The following is a 12,839-nucleotide window of genomic DNA, read 5'->3' as shown; positions in this document are numbered from 1 at the left end:
AAATAATCAATGGATCAATGACCAAATTAAAATAGAGATCAAGCAATATATGGAAACAAATGAAAACAACAACACAAAACCCCAACTACTGTGGGACGCAGCGAAAGCAGTCTTAAGAGGAAAGTATGTAGCAATTCTGGCATATTTAAAGAAGGAAGAACGATCCCAAATGAATAGTCTAATGTCACAATTGGAAAAAGAAGAACAAATGAGGCCTAAGGTCAGCAGAAGGAGGGACATAATAAAGATCAGAGAAGAAATAAATAAAATTGAGAAGAATAAAACAATAGAAAAAAATCAATGAAACCAAGAGCTGGTTCTTTGAGAAAATAAACAAAATAGATAAGTCTCTAGCCAGACTTATTAAGAGAAAAAGAGAATCAACACACATCAACAGAATCAGAAACGAGAAAGGAAAAATCACGACGGACCCCACAGAAATACAAAGAATTATTAGAGAATACTATGAAAACCTATATGCTAACAAGCTGGAAAAGGTAGGAGAAATGGGCAACTTCCTAGAAAAATACAGCCTTCCAAGACTGACACAGAAAGAAAGAGAAAATGTAAACAGACCAATTACCAGCAATGAAATTGAAGCGGTAATCAAAAAACTACCCAAGAACAAAACCCCCGGGCCAGATGGATTTACCTCGGAATTTTATCAGACATACAGAGAAGACATACTACCCATTCTCCTTAAAGTTTTCCAAAAAATAGAAGAGGAGGGAATACACCCAAACTCATTCTATCTAGCCAATATCACCATAATATCAAAACCAGGCAAAGACCCCACCAAAAAAGAAAACTACAGACCAATATCTTGGAAGGAAGTAAAAAAACCACATGATCATATCCTAGATGCTGAAAAAGCATTCAAGAAAATTCAACACCCATTCATGATAAAAACTCTCAACAAAATGGGTATAGAGGGCAAGTACCTCAACATAACAAAGGCCATATACGACAAACCCACAGCTAACATCACAGCTAACAGCAAGAGGCTGAAAGCTTTTCCTCTGAGATCAGGAAGAAGACAGGGATGACCGCTCTCCCCACTGTTATTCAACATAGTACTGGAGGTCCTAGCCACAGCAATTAGACAAAACAAAAAAATACAAGGAATCCAGATTGGTAAAGAAGAACTTAAACTGTCACTATATGCAGATGACATGATATTGTACATAAAAAACCCTAAAGACTCCAATCCAAACCTACTAGAACTGATATCAGAATACAGCAAAGTTGCAGGATACAAATTAACACACAGAAATCTGTGGCTTTCCTATACACTAACAAAGAACCAATAGAAAGAGAACTCAGGAAAACAATTCCATTCACAATTGCATCAAAAAGAATAAAATACTTAGGAATAAACCTTACCAAAGAAGTGAAAGACCTATACTATGAAAACTGTAAGACACTCTTAAGAGAAATTAAAGAGGACACTAACAAATGGAAATTCATCCCATGCTCTTGGCTACGAAGAATTAATATCGTCAAAATGGCCATCCTGCCCAAAGCAATATACAGATTCGATGCAATTCCTATCAAATAACCAACAGCATTCTTCAACGAACTGGAACAAATAGTTCAACAATTCATATGGAATGACTGAAGACTCCGAATAGCCAAAGCAATCCTGAGAAGGAAGAATAAAGTGGGGGGGATCTCGCTCCCCAACGTCAAGTTTTACTACAAAGCCACAGTAATCAAGACAATTTGGTACTGGCACAAGCACAGAGACACAGACCAGTGGAACAAAATAGAGACTCCAAACATTAACCCAAACATATATGGTCAATTAATATTCGATAAAGGAGCCATGGACATACAGTGGGGAAATGACAGTCTCTTCAACACATGGTGCTGGCAAAACTGGACAGCTACATGTAAGAAAACGAAACTGGATCACTGTCGAACCCCATACACAAAAGTAAATTCGAAATGAATCAAAGATCTGAATGTCAGTCATAAAACCATAACACTCTTAGAAAAAAACATAGGCAAAAATCTCTTGGACATAAATATGAGTGACTTCTTCATGAACCTATCTCCCCGGGCAAGGAAAACAAAAGCAAAAATGAACAAGTGGGACTATATCAAGCTGAAAAGCTTCTGTACAGCAAAGGACACCATCAATAGAAGAAAAAGGTATACTACAGTATCGGAGAATATATTCATAAATGACAGATTTGATAAATATTACACACCTCAACAAACAAAAAGAGCTCACACACCTCAACAAACAAAAAGCAAATAATCTAATTAAAAAATGGGCTGAGGAGCTGAATAGACAGTTCTCTAAAGAAGAAATTCAGATGGCCAACAGACACATGAAAAGATGTTCCACATAGCTTGTCATCAGAGAAATGCAAATTAAAACCACAATGAGATATCACCTCACACCAGTTAGGATTGCCACCATCCAAAAGACAAACAACAACAAATGTTGGCGAGGTTGTAGAGAAAGGGGAACCGTCCTACACTTTTGGTGGGAATGTAAATTAGTTCAACCATTGTGGAGAGCAGTATGGAGGTTTCTCAAAATGTTTAAAATAGAAATACAATTTGACCCAGGAATTCCAATTCTAGGAATTTACCCTAAGAATGCAGCAGCCCAGTTTGAAAAAGACAGATGCACCCCTATGTTTATCACAGCACTATTTACAATAGCCAAGAAATGGAAGCAACCCAAGTGTCCATCAGTAGATAAATGGATAAAGAAGATGTGGTACATATACACAATGGAATACTACTCAGCCATAAGAAAAGGGCAAATCCAATCGTTTGCAGCAACATGGATGGAGCTGGAGGGAATTATGCTCAGTGAAACAAGCCAAGCGGAGAAAGAGAAATACCAAATGATTTCACTTATCTGTGGAATATAAGAACAAAGGAAAAACTGAGGGAACAAAACAGCACCAGAATCACAGAACTCAAGAATGGACTAACAGGTACCAAAGGGAAAGGGACTGGGGAGGATGGGTGGGTAGGGAGGGATAAGGGGGGGGGGAGAAGTAGGGGGGTATTAAGATTAACGTGCATGGGGGGTAGGAGAAAAGGGAGGGCTGTACAACACAGAGAAGGCAAGTAGAGATTCTACAACATTTTGCTATGCTGATGGACAGTGACTGTAAAGGGGTTTATAGGGGGGACCTGGTATAGGGGAGAGCCTAGTAAACATAATATTCATCAAGTAAGGGTAGATTAGTGATACCAAAAACAAAACAAAACAAAACAAAACAAAAAGGGCAGTTCCTGTGTGGTAACCTCCAATGATTTCTACACAAGGGTATAAAGGGCATATAAAAGTGTATGCAAAGGGTCTGTTTGTGTTTATACAGAAGATCAAAGCCTAATTGGGCTACCCCCAAAATGAACTAAGATACGATATGAAAGAGAACTTCCAACATCAGCACTCTCTGGAAGACTCATGCCAGAAGATGCTCATCAAAAAACCCCAACAAAGATCCACGCACTGCTACAGCTGTAGATGCACTCATCCCACCAGCTCCTGGACTTGCCATGGGAATGAAGGAGATATCTAAGCTGGCCTGTGCATACAGTAAAACAACAAATGTGACTGGATCTATACTGTTGGAACTCAACCAAGAATTAGGAGAAGTGCAAATTGTAGCGCTCCAAAATCTTACAACTACAGACTATTTACTGTTAAAAGAACATAAGGGATGTGAACATTCCCCAGGAATGGGTTGTTTTAACTTGTCTGATTTCTCTCAGACTGTTCAAGTTCAGTTGGACAATATCCACCATATCATAGATAAGTTTTCACAAATGCCTAAGGTGCCTAACTGGTTTTCTTGGTTTCACTGGAGATGGCTGGTAATTACAGATATGCTTTGGTTATGTAACTATACTCCTCTTATGTTAATGTGTGTGCGCAATTTAAGTAGTAGCTTAAAACCTATACATGCTGAAGTTACTCTACAAGAAGATATGTCAAAGAAATAATCAATCTTCCCAGGTTTTCTGCCGCCTGCTACTTCTATAGCTTTTCTTCTTCCTTCCTAATTACAACCCTTAAATAGAATTCGTGCCTCATATCAAATTTACCAAGTATCATAATTCTTCCAAGTGGTAAAGATACCTCAAGACAAATGCTGGGCATAGAAGCTACAGGGCATAAATATGCAAAGAAATAAAAAGCTAACCATTTCAAACAATAAGGCTTCTCTCTCACTTACCAACTTTACATTTCCCTGTATGGCCCCGGAAGATGACTGGTTAGCCAGAGACGGGTAAGATTCCTCAAGGGAGGAACAACCTAAGACAGGCACAGTCGCAGGGGGGTCATCAGGTGAGAAATTGGGGATCAACAGAGGTGAGGCTTAGAACCTCACCCCCCCATTCTGAGAGAAATCTTCTGCATACGTGGATGTTTTATTGCCCTTGTCTAGCTTGGATTAACACATAGTCTACAGGCACACACCTGATCATCTACATTTGCTCTCTTACAACACTAAACTATGTTTTCTACCTTTATCTTGTATCTACCTACCACTCCAGCATTTTATTAAAAATAATAATAAAGAGAGAAATGTGGTATCCACATATAAATCAAGTATAAAAACCAAATGAGTATTCATATTTGAACTGACTGTTTAGAGTTCATAATGCATGAGCAAAACCGAAAGTTTCTGTGATGACTGCCCTTGTACTGTTCACTATGTAACTTATTCATTATGTAAGAATTTGTTCTCCATGTAAGAACTTGTTAGTTATGCCTCAGAAGATTGGAGACTGACGAAAATTAGGCTTGGGGTGGATTAATGATTGTGCATTGAGCATTGACTCCCCTATACAGAATTTTATTGTCGTTAACAACCATTTGATCAATAAATATGAGAGATGCCCTCACAAAAAAAAAAAAAAAAAAGGACAGACTTCCAATGGTAAAATAAATAAGTAACCGGGATGTAATGTATAGCATAAGGAATATAGTCAAGATATTGTAACAGCTTGGTAGGGTGATAGCTGGAACCTAGAATTATGTATATAAATGTTTTATCACTGTGTTGTACACTTGAAACTAATGTAATGTAATGCTGTGCGTCAACTACCCTTCAATAAAAAATAATTATCTAAAAAAAAAATTATCGTGGGATTTGAATAAGATTGCTTTATATTAGTAGGTAAATTTGGGGAGAACTTATATCTTTACAACAATTTAGGAATATGGTATCTCGGGTCATGTATTCATATCTTCTTAAAGTCCTCCAGAAGAGTTTTAATGTTTTCATCACATAGTTCTTAGACGTTTTTTGTTAAGTTTACCCTGAGGTACTTTATACATTTTTGCTGATGTAAATGGGATCTTTCTTCCATTTTAAAATTAGTTACCCTTGGTATATAGGAATGCTTTTGAGTTTTGTATATTGATCTCTTGATTTTGTATCTTAGTGAATTCTCATATTATTTCCAATAAAATTTTAGTTGGTCCTCTTGGGCTTTTTAGGTTATTCATCACTTCAAATGCAAATATGTTTGTCTCTTCCCTTACAATACTTTACTTTTCTTATCACATTGATTAGGACCTCCTCAACATTAATGAATAGTCACAGTAATAATAGGCACTGTACTCTTGTTCTTTTTTTTTTTTTCCACTCTTGTTCTGGATTTTAAAACAGTGATGCTGTTTAGGATCCTCGCAGATAACTTCTGTTCCTAGTTCCAAGAGTTTTTATTAGGGATTAGCTGTTGAATGTTATCTAAAACAATCAGTGAAATATATTGCAAGCTATCTCACGATCTCAAGTTAGGTACTGTGGAAGAGTCCAAGGACAGTTAAATAGAACAGAATTCCTGTCCTCAAAACCGTTATCATCCCACTGGTAGATGATATTTAAAATAAAAAGTTGAATAAAGATTTGGAAATAGTGGTCATCATGTTAGATAATCATGATCATGTTTTCTTTCAAAACAGATGTGCTCCCGTAGAAAGGCAGTGCTGGATGAAGAAGGAGGCTCAGGGTAAATATTGATCTGGCCATTGCAAAGTAGAATTTTAGAACTAGAGGAAAGGTTAGAACTCATCTATTTCAAACACATCATTTTACGGTGAAGAAACCATCAAAGGCAGGAAGAGTACTTACCCTACTGCCTCTCAGAAGCAGCTCCCCAGCCAAAGCTGAGTTAGAATGCGACTGGCACCGCCGCATCTGCTGTCACGAGGCCTGGAAGGAAAACGACTGGAGGGGGAAAGGTTTTGGTTGTACCCTTCCTGCTGGGGGTGGACATGAGGCCTGGCCAGTGGACTGCTCAGAGGCTCTGGGGAAAGGGCAGAGAAGGCCACATGGTCCTGGATGCTAGTCTCCTTCAAAGCTGATGGAAGGTCGAATATATGAGCCCTTCCTGTCAATCATCCCTTCACATCCTACTGGCTTTCAGGTCCCCAGTGTCTGTTGCCTTTAACCAAACCTCACAGAATTTTAACTGGGAGAAACCTCAGTCAGGAATTTATCTCTACTTCTTATAATAAAGAAATGGAGAAGGAGAAAAGGAAATGATCTTGCCCCATGGTCATACTGAGAGCGAGTAGCAGGAAGAAGACGGTTCCTTCCCACTGGGGACTTCTCCACTGGTCATTGTGCTTGGGCTGTGAGCTCCATTTTATGTCATGACCCACTACACGTACCATATAGGCATGAGTAGTTTCTAAAACAAACTTATTATGCACTCTGATTTTTTTCTATTCCATTTGTATTCAAAAGAATATTTTGTGTTTCAGTGCTGGTCATGACCTTTAAGCTGATTTCACAACCCATTCACTTGTCAGTGAGAGTCTGACACGTGAAAGTTAGTGAGTTAGTTGGACTCAGCAATAAGTTGGTGTGATTCAACCTGTAGGAGAAAGCAGTAGGGAAACGGAAGCACCTTCTCCCCCACCCACCAGCAAGTGACACATGTGAGACTGAGTCCAAAGGATACTGGTGTAAAATGCCTCTGGAGAGAGTGAAACGCTTCTGCCCGGTGTGCTTGAGCAGTTCGCTTACTGCACAAGGGCACTTGGCCAGTGGCCAAGAAGGTGAGTGGGGCTGAAATCCTGCCTACACTCCATGCCAAGCCACATACAAAGGTCTCCCCAGGGACACTGTGGGGCTATAAGGGACAGATACGGAGAAGTTCTGAAGCTCAGCATGCATGGAATGATTTTCAGGATCCCAGGTCTGTAGTGATTTTGCTTGTGATGATGGACTGAGGTACCCATTTGGTCCTAATAAGTCAGAGATACACATTGTGAGAGACATGAAAAATAGCATGAATCACTAATTATTATCTGTGTGTGTGTTTTCCTCCAAGGGGCTTCCTTGCTCATCTGGATAAACTCTCAGAAGAGGGTAAGAATCAGGTAAATTTGAGGAGGATCAAGTACTGTGCTGGAGAAAGCAGGGGATGTATGGAATTTATACCTCCTTTCTATTTTTTTAGAAGGGCTTTTCCTGGAGAAGGCGGCTTTGGCTCCGGAATATGTACAGAACCGTCAGTCCCTCACGTGAGAAAAACCTGGCGCAGAAGCTACTTGAGACGGATGGAGGGTAAAAGATTAGGGACAATTTAAAATTCTTATCTAAAATGAGGTAATAACAATAAGTTTTATTATTCCTTTTAAAAGTTAAAAAGATTTGGCATTATTCTTCTTGTCCCAGGGAGCTCAGTGAAGTCGTCGTAATAGAGAAGAATGTGACTTCAGGGTTGGGTGCCGAAGGGAGGAGATTGAAGCCCAAGATACCACCACAGAGGGAGCCCCAGCCTGCCCCGGGCCACCTACAACGCTTCTAATATTGGCTTCTCAATAAAATACATAATTTTCTCTCATTGAAGTGTATGAACTCATAACCAATCCTAGCCATCTGGTAAGGAATTAAAGTACAAATTGTTAAATACTTACATGCAAATAACAAGCAAATTAGCAAATAAGAACTACAAAGCAAGAACTACTGATGTTTTAGGCAGAGAAGAGACATGATCCAGCTTGAGTTGTAGGAGGAGTAATTCGATGGTGGCCTAGAAGTAGAGAGGCCACTTGGGGGTTTAGATAAGTAGGACCTAGGAGAAAATGGGCCACCAGGTAGGAGGTTTTGATGCAGGTGAAGAACTTGGGACAGTGGGTCTACTTGAGTGAGAACTGGAAGGACAAGAGCTTATGTTCAGAGAGTGAAAGACTGAACATTCTAGATGATGATAAGGTTCATGCATCACCTAGGAATGGGGATCAGTGAAGTGTCAGGAATCTAGGAGGTGAAGCCAGTTGGATAGTCTTGGAGACATAGTCCCTTTCCCCTTTCAGTAGCTCAGCAGAGCTAGTTCAGCAGGAACCAACCAGCTCAATGGAAAAACAGCCTCCACCTTTCTAATGAGATCGCTTCTTTCATCATTGGAGTTTCCACTGTTAGTCGTGTAGATGTTCCTGCCTTGCCATCGTATAAACGTGATACATTCCAGGCAGGCTCCCTCCCTACAGGGCCCCTAGCCAATGGGCACCTGGGCCAGCTAAGTCTGGCCCAATCCCCTGTTACCATTCTCTTTGTAAGTTTCCCCAAGAAACAATAAAACCATACTTTATATTTGCACATTTGGTACTTCTGTCCTCTTTACATAATAGGAGGTCAAGGAACATTGTGCCCAGGAATGTCTATGGGTTGTTGGCATGGCAAATATTATGGTAGAGAAGAGCTAGAGTCTAGAGCCAAAGTCCCCAACCACCCGTGGGCATCATTCATTACTACACCCGCTCAGAGAGTCTCACGTCTATCTGGCTCAACCCCTGCATCAGACAGTGTATTGATTATCTGGTGCTGTGCAACAGATCACAGCAAAATAGTGGCTTAAAATAGCAATAAACATTTATTCCTCACAATTTCTGTGAGCCAAGAATTCAGGAGTAGTTTGGGCAGTTCTGGCTCTGGGTCTTTCATGAGGGTCTCAAGATCTCTGCCAGGGCTGCAGATCTGAAGGCTTCACAGGCTGGAGGTCCACTTTCAAGGTGTGCTGCTCACTTACATGGCTCCCACGGTGGTGCCGGATGCTGGAGGGCGCCTCAGTCCTCCTCATATGGGCCTGTCCCCATGCTCCATGATTGAATGTCCCCACAGCGTGATGGCTGGCCTCCTCCAGAGTGAGCAATCCAGAGAGGGAGACAGATGGAAATTACACTTTTTATGACCTAGCCTCAGAAAGCATATAGCATCACTTCTGTCACATAACATGAATGGTTAAAAGTCAGTCACTAAATCCAGCTCACATTGAAACCTTTTGAAGAAAAAAGACTCAAAGAATTTGCAGACATTTTACAGTTACCATAGACAGGAAAACAGAAATCACTGTAGATATTTCAAACAAACAAACAGAAAGCTTGTATACAAACAATTGGTTCTTTTCATTGGAGGGGCTAGTGGTGAAAGCTGAGGGTGGGGGCACTGCACCCCACTAGCTTTCAGTTTACTTTGCTGTAGCTGCTTTCCACAGACTCACAGTTGCTGTTGCCACTCAGAACCCAGGAAACTTCTGGAAACTACTGCTGAGGTCATTGCTGCCTGGTGACTGGTGGGGTGCATGGAGGCCAACATGCAGCCTGTACATCTGCCGCCCCAGAGGAGGAAAGAACGGCTTCCACCTCCTTTCTACCCTCCGGATTTCACACAAGTACATTTTATTGGTGGAACTCTGCTGTCAAGGGCATCTGTGAAATGTTCCTGGGCTTCCAACACCTGCAGAGAAGGGGGTAGAGATTGGTGTCAAGAGCCAACCAGTGCCACTCAGCATCCTCCATATTACAGACACAGTGAGAAGACCCCGCCTGTACTGGCAGGGATCCTAGCATCCTACATTTTTTTTTCCAGTTTCAAAGGAATTTAATATTATTTACACAGTTCAGTAACAGATGATACATTCCCATTTCTTAGAAACTGATCTCTGTAATAAAATAATTTTAAATTCAGTGTATGTCATTATTACTGCTAAGGAAATCATAGCCCTTGTCTGTCTTAAAACATTCTTTATTTGCTGTCATTATTGCTCTGTAGTCACTGCTTTGTTAATTCCTCAAATCATTTAGATGGTCCTGTCTTCCACTTAGGAGTCTCAATCAAAGTTCCATAGACCACAATTTCCTATGTAAGAGAAATTAAGAACATCTTCTGTTTTGTCCCTACTTTTGATTTTGTGATGGTTTCAAAAAAAGACTCCAACCACCAATTTGGTTAAATTGCTTAAAAGACAATATATAATAAAAATCACCCAATCTATGCTTAGAGGCATAACCTGAGTTATAAGCGCAATTACTCCAAATAAATAGTTCTTCTAGGTACCTAGTTAGGCTTTAGTATCTAAACAATTTCCCCAAATAAATAAGAAGGCAGCCCTATACCTTTGTTGCTCTAGGGTAGCACTTAAGGGCCTGGCGACTCATTTTTCTTTTAAAGCTATTAACTACTTATCAAGCACTTATTAAGCTTTGTAAGCATATTGAGAACTCTAGTCCCAAGAGTGGTGTTCTCTACTCTCCAAAAATATCTCTTGGGAGATAACACAATTAAGTCCTCACAATAGTGATTTTATTAAATTAGTTGCTTTATAAAACATTGACGATGTCATAATTGTTAACATAACAATTTGCCAAACTGTAACTGGTGCAGTTTGCTGAGCATGTTTTATAAAGGGAAGTAAATGCCAAAACCCTGTTAAAGTTATTCCATTGTAGCCTAGGAGAACAAAGGAGATTTGTTTCTCAGACACTTAAAAGAGGCAAATAAAACAGGTAGTATCCCCTCCCCAACCTGAAGTACTCCATCAGTAGAACAGTCTGATAAATATAACTAGACAGTCTATGCTGCATTCAAGAGATTCCACAACTTGTAATGCAATAATGGAGAGGTTTACCTTCTTCAGATTCAAAGTTGGAGGGTTTGGTCATTTGATTTTAAGTATCAAACTAGTGCTTTTCAGCCACGGTATCTTCACTCTGAGCAGTCTTCTTCACAATGTATTTCTAATATCCTCATGCTCAATTTTAAGACAAAGCAATTTTAATACTAGGTGCACACCACATTCCCTTGTTGCAAACTGCTTTTCTTGACAAGTTATGAAGTAGTTCAAGGAGGTATGGATAAGGCTGTATTACTGAATGGTGCTGGTAAATACTACACAGATTTTTCGTCGTTTTGCAACTTTAGTTTCCAATTTAGTGACTGTTCTTGTGGAATCAACAACAATGACAACATTATTAGGTTTCTTTTTTTAACTATGATTTAGTAGCAACTGAGGTTCCCAATTTTAACCCCTTGGCAGCAAGATCCAAGTTCCCTTGTTCACACATTAGCACCTAAGTGTCAAGGGGTTAAATAACCAGCATAAAAGATACTGCACTTCTGATTGTAGCATTTGGCAGAACTGAAAGGAAAGGAAGTTGTGCTACATGTTGAAGGGATTGTGGGCAACAGAAAGAAGACACCAGGAGAAGATCAAATGTCACATGAAGTCTTCATAGTCTTGTACATACCCTCCATCATAACCACCATAATCTGCCAGATCGTCCTTCATGGTGGCCTTTAATCCCCCTCCAGGAACCGCACCTTTCTTCTTCATTTTGGCTTTGCTTTGCTTTTCTTGCTTCTGTTTTTCACTGCAAAGTACAGTCAATGAATTGGTAATCTTTTTCAAGTCATCACTTTCCAATGAAATACATACATCTCGAACTAAGGCTTCCAAAAAACTGGCATAATATAATGACTTTTCATATTGTGTAATTTTGTCTTTTAGTAACTTTCCAAATTCTGTGAAGTCATCTCTTGAAGATGGGTTCATAGCATCTATTCCACAAACTGTGTTATTAACACCAAAAGTTTCTATGGCTAATTCAAGGTCTGACTCTTCCTGTAATTTCTTTAGCCGCAGTTTATCTGCTAATTGTTCTTCTGGTGTTAGCACTTAGGTTCTTCATGTTCTTCTAACCTCTTTTTATTATCTTCTTGCCTTTTCTTCTGCTGCCGTTCTTTCTCTTTTATCTTCTCTGCTATTTTTTTCTTTTCTGAAACTTTTACTTCTGATTTTACTGCTACTTCCTCTTTTTTTTCGTCATCATCGTCATCCCAGTTATCCTTGACGCCCTCGTCCTCGTCCTCACCTTCCCAGCGGTCCCCACCAGCAGGACCGCCGCCGCCCCCCACCTTCCGCACCGGGTCTTCCACGGAGAACGTGTCCGCGTCCCAGGAGTCGGAGTCCCCCGCTGCCGCCGCCGCCATCTCGGGCCAGGTGTGCGCGTGGGTGCGCGGAACGAGCGCGGAGCTGGCGCGGCGGAGGTGAATCACTGGCTTTGCTCTGGATGGCCGGCACGGGGCCGCATCCTACATTTTTGTAGGTGTTCAAGTCTTTGTAAAAGAGCTAGCTGAGTCAGAAACCTGGAAAGGTGTCCTAGCTGGAAAGCAGACTGGGTGCTGGATGCTGGTGACATGCACTCATCCCCAGAGGTGACTGGAGAAACACTTGGAACTTGAGAAAAATAAAACTTTTTCAGGATGTGGGGGTAGGAGCCAAGATGGTGGCGAGAGTAGGGCAGCAGAAATCTCCTCCCAAAACCATATATATTTTTGAAAACACAGCAAATATAACTATTCCTAAAAGAGAGACCAGTGGATACAGTACAAGAGCCTGGTACATGTACATCTGTGAGAACTCAGCATCTCACGAAGGGGGTAAGATTCAAGCCGTGGCCGGGTGGGACTGAATGCTCTCCCCACCCCAGCTCCCCAGCGGGAGGAAATGAGTCTGAGCTGGGAGGGAGTGGAAGCCCAGGACTGCTAAACAACCAACTCTGGTAA

General features: G+C 40.6%; 1 pseudogene; it reads right to left on the bottom strand.

Annotated features, from left to right (window-relative positions):
- Window positions 1–8,849: 8,849 nt before the first annotated feature.
- On the bottom strand, window positions 8,850–12,336 carry LOC130683509 (eukaryotic translation initiation factor 3 subunit J-like; annotated as a pseudogene).
- Window positions 12,337–12,839: the final 503 nt, after the last annotated feature.

Source organism: Manis pentadactyla, chromosome 4 (assembly GCF_030020395.1).
Source record: "Manis pentadactyla isolate mManPen7 chromosome 4, mManPen7.hap1, whole genome shotgun sequence".
In the NCBI taxonomy this organism is placed as follows: domain Eukaryota; kingdom Metazoa; phylum Chordata; class Mammalia; order Pholidota; family Manidae; genus Manis; species Manis pentadactyla.
Note: the sequence above shows the minus strand (reverse complement) of the source record. Positions and strands in the feature narration are given on the sequence as shown.